This window comes from Elephas maximus, chromosome 4 (assembly GCF_024166365.1).
Source record: "Elephas maximus indicus isolate mEleMax1 chromosome 4, mEleMax1 primary haplotype, whole genome shotgun sequence".
Lineage (NCBI taxonomy): Eukaryota > Metazoa > Chordata > Mammalia > Proboscidea > Elephantidae > Elephas > Elephas maximus.
Window position 1 is genome coordinate 16,111,804 of NC_064822.1, and position 5,034 is coordinate 16,116,837.

The window sequence follows — 5,034 nt, forward strand, 5'->3', positions numbered from 1 at the left end:
TGGTTGTACCATTTACATTCCCACTAGCAGTGTATAAGTGCTCCAGTCTCTCCATAACCTCTCCAACATTTATTATTTTGTGTTTTTTGGATTAACACCAGCCTTGTTGGAGTGAGATGGAATCTCAGTGTAGTTTTGATTTGCATTTCTCTAAAGGCTAATGATCCTGAGCATTTCCTCATGTATCTGTTAGCTACCTGAATGTCTTCTTTAGTGAAGTGCCTGTTAATATCCTTTTCCCGTTTTTCATTGGGTTATTCGTCTTTTTGTAATTGAGTTTTTGGAGTGTCATGTAGATTTTAGAGATTAGGCACTGATAGGAAATGTCAGAGCTAAAAATTTTTCCCAGTCTGTAGGTAACCTTTTTACTCTTTTGATGAAGTCTTTGGATGAGCATAGGTGTTTGATTTTTAGGAGCTCCCAGTTATCTATTTTTTTCTGCATTATTAGTAATGTTTTGCATACTGTTTATGCCATGTAACATTGTCCCTATTTTTTCTTCCATGATCTTTATCGTGTTAGATTTTATATTTAGGTCTTTGATCCGTTTTGAGTTCGTATTTGTGCATGGTGTGAGGTATGGGTCTTGTTTCATTTTTTTGCAGATGGATGTCCAGTTGTGCCAGCACCATTTGTTAAAAAGACGTCATTTCCCCATTAAACTGATTTGGGGCCTTAGTCAAATATCAGGTTCTCATAAGTGCATGGATATATGTCTGGATTCTCAATTCTGTTCCACTGGTCTATGTATCTGTTGTACCAGTACCAGGCTGTTTTGACTACCGTGGTGGTACAATAGGTTCTAAAATCAGGTAGTGTGAGCCCTCCCACTTTGTTCTTCTTTTTCAGTACTGCTCTACTTATCCGGGGACTTTTCCTTTCTATATGAAGTTCATGATTTGTTTCTCCATCTCATTAAAAAATGTCATTGGAATTTGGATTGGAATAGCATTGTATGTATAGATCGCTTTTGGTAGAATAGACATTTTTACAATGTACTGTCTTCTTATTCATGAGCAAGGTATGTTTTTCTACTTATGTAGGTCTCTTTTGGTTTCTTGCAGAAGTGTTTTGTAGCTTTCTTTGTATAAGTCTTTTACATCTCTGGAAAGATTTATTCCTAAGTATTTTATCTTCTTGGGGACTACTGTAAATGGTATTGATTTGTTCATTTCGTCTTTGATGTTCTTTTTGTTGGTGTAGAGGAATCCAGCTGATTTTTGCATGTTTATCTTTTATCCAGATACTCATCTGAACTCTTCTATTAGTTTCAGTAGTTTTCTGGAGAATTCCTTAGGGTTTCGTGTGTATAAGATCATGTCATCTGCAAATAGAGATACTTTGACTTCTTCCTTGCCAATCTGGATGCCCTTTATTTCTTTATCTAGGCTAATTGCTCTGGCTACGGCCTCCAGCACAATGTTGAATACGAGTGGTGATAAAGGACCTCCTTGTCTGGTTCCTGTTCTCAATGGGAATGCTTTCGGGCCCTCTCCGTTTATGATGATGTTGGCTCTTGGCTTCGTATAAATGCCCTTTATTATGTTGAGAAATATTCCTTCTATTCCTATTTTGCTGAGAGTTTTTATCATGAATGGGTGTGGAACTTTGTCAAATGCATTTTCTGCATCTATTGATAAAATCATGTGATTATTGTGTTTTGTTTTATTTATATGATGGATTACATTAATTGTTTTTCTAATGTTGAACCATCTCTGCAGACCTGGTATGAATTGCACTTGGTCATGATGAATCATTTTTTTGATATGTTGTTGAATCCTATTCCTTAGAATTTTGTTGAGGATTTTTGCATCTAGGTTCATGAGGGGTATAAGTCTGTAATTTTCTTTTTTTATCGTGTCTTTACTTGGTTTTGGTGTCAGGGATATGTTGCCTTCTTAGAATTAGTTTGGGAGTAATCTGCCCTTTTCTACTCTCTGAAATACCTTTAGTAGTGGTGGTGTTAACTCTTCTCTGAAAGTTTGGTAGAACTCTGCAGTGAAGCCGCCCAGGCCTGGGCTTTTTTTGGGGGTTGGGGGAGTTTTTTGATTACTTTTTCCGTCTCTTCTTTTGTTATGGGCTTATTTAGTTATTCTACCTCTGTGTTAGCTTAGGTATGTAGGGTGTTCTAGGAATTCATCCAAGTCTTCTAGGTTTTAAATTTGGTAGAGCACAAGTTTTCATAGAAATATGACATGATTCTTTTAATTTCACTTGAGTCTGTTGTAATATCACCCATCTCATTTATTATTTGAATTATTTACTTCCTCTCCTCTTTTTCTTTTGTCAGTTTAGCCAGTGGTTTATCAATTTTGTTGATTTTTTCAAAAAACCAGCTTTTGGTCTTGTTAATTTTTTCAATTTTTTTCCTTTCTATTTCATTTAGTTCTGCTCTAATTTTTATTATTTGTTTTCTTCTAGTGCCTGAGGGATTCTTTTGTTGCTTTCTTTCTATTTCTTCAAGTTGTAGAAATAATCATTTGATTTTGGCCATTTCTTCTTTTTGTATGTGTGGATTTATTGATATAAACTTACCTCTGAGCACTGCCTTCACTGTGTCCCAAAGGTCCTGATAGGAAGTGTTTTCATTCTCATTGGATTCTGTGAATTTCTTTATTCCATCCTTAACATCTTCTATAATCCAGTCTTTTTGAGCAGGGTATTCTTCTGTTTCCAAATGTTTGATTTCTTTTCCCTGCTTTTCTGTTATTGATTTCCACCTTCACGGCTTTATGGTCAGAGAAGATGCTTTGTGATAATTCAGTGTTTTGTATTCTGCTAAGGCTTCCTTTATGACCTAATATGTGGTCTATTCTAGAGAATGTTCCATGTGCACTAGAAAAGAAAGTATACTTGACTGCTGTTGGGTGAAGTGTTTTGTATATGTCTATGAGGTCCTTCACCGAAAATAGTGTGTTGAAGCATTCTACTATTATTGTGGAGCTGTCAATCTCACTTTTCAATGCTAATAGAGTTTGTTTTATGTATTGTCATTGGGAGCATAAATATTTAATATGGTTATATCCTCCTGATATATTGTCCCTTTAATAATTAGTGTCCTTCCTTATCTTATATGATGCATTTAAATTTAAAGTCTATTTTGTCAGAAATTAATATTGCCACTTCTGCTCTTTTTTGATTGTTGTTTGCTTGATATATATTTTTTTTCCATTCTTTGAGTTTTTTTTTTTTTTTTTTGTTGGGTTGATACCTGATGTTATTGATTTTCTAACCCAAGATCTCCCTTTAGTATTTCTTGTAGTTTTGGTTTGGTTTTTACAAATTCCCTAAACTTCTTTTTATCTGGAAATGTCCTAATTTCACCTTCACATTTAAGAGACAGTTTTGCTGGATATATGATTCTTGGGTGACAATTTTTTTCCTTCAGTTGTTTTTATATGTCATCTCATTGCCTTCTTGCCTGCATGGATTCTGCCATGTAGTCCAAGCTTATTCTTATTGGCTCCTCTTTGTAGGTTATTTTTTGTTTATCCCTATCTGCTCTTAAAATTCTCTACCTTTGGTTTTGGCAAGTTTGATTATAACATGTCTTGGTGACTTCCTTTTAACATCTACCTTATGTGGCATTTGATGAGCATCTTGGATAAATATCTTCTCATTTTTCATGAAATCAGAGAAGATTTCTGCCAACAAATCTTCATCAACTCTCTCTGTATTTTCTGTTATCGCTCCCAGTTCTGGTACTCCAATCACTCATAGAGTATTTCTCTTGATAGAGTCCAAATGATTCTTAAGTTTTCTTCATTTTCTAAAATTCTTTTACCTGATTTTTCTTCAAATATATTAGTGCCAAGTGCTTTATCTTCAAGCTCAGAAATTATGCCTTCCACTTGCTCAAATTTGCTCCTCTGACTTCCCACTGAGTTCTTTAATTCTGTATTTTTATTGTTAATTTTCTGAATTTCTGATTGCAGCCTGTCTTTGGATTTTTCCAGCTTATTAATTTTTTCATTAGTTTCCTGAATAACCTTTTTAATTTCTTAAACTGCTTTTTCTGTGTGTTCCTTGGTTTGTTCTGCGCATTGCTGATTTCCTTTCTGATGTCTTAAAGTGTTCTGTATATTAATCTTTTGTATTCTGCCTCTGGTAATTCCAGGAAGGCATTTTCATCTAGAAGAACCCTTGATTCTTTATTTTAAGAGCTTGTTGAGGTGATCATGATCCACTTCTTTATGTTACTTGATATTGACTGTTGTCTCTGAGCCATCTATGAGTTATTGTATTAGTTTATTTTTTGTTTGCTTACTATGTTGTAGCTTCTTGCTTTGTTTTGTTTTGATATGCCCAAATGGGTTGCTTGAGTGAGCTAGCTTGATTATTCTGAATGTCATTAATGCCATTGAGGGGTTCACTTAAAAGATGGTTAAAATGGCAAAAACAAAAGGCATTCCCAATGGAACTCATTCGAAACCTGTTTGTACATAATATTAAAGTTTACTTTCAAATGTATTTTTATATTTTATAATTGTGAATAAAGAGGTTCAAAGAAGAAGCCGAGTCTCAGAATTAAATTAACATAGAGTTAAAGAAATAGAACAGTAAGAATTAAGAATTTCTAACATTTTCTTCTCTTCCTTGATGTGATCCATTTTTCATCTACAAAGAAAGTATAATTTGTAGGAGAAAACATATTATATTAATGTTATGCAACCAAACACAAATTAGTATTAAAAAAATCCATTCGTTTATAGCCACAAAATTGTTTTTTTCTTTTTTAAAAATTTTTTAGCTGGGAGCTGAGAAACAATACTCTACTATAAAGGGTCAGAAACGGGACAATATATTAAAAACATATTTCTTCTTTCTTCCAAGATTACCAGCTCATTTATTCCTAACTATGTATTGACTTTTATACACACCTTGCCTATACTACGCTGTATGCAAAATTATGTACTCAGTACATACAACAAAGAAATATTCATGTTACCAGATTAGAAAATTCAATGTAAACCTGGTTAGAAAAAGTCTGACAAACCTCAGATAATATGATAATAACTATTTAATTTTTAGTAG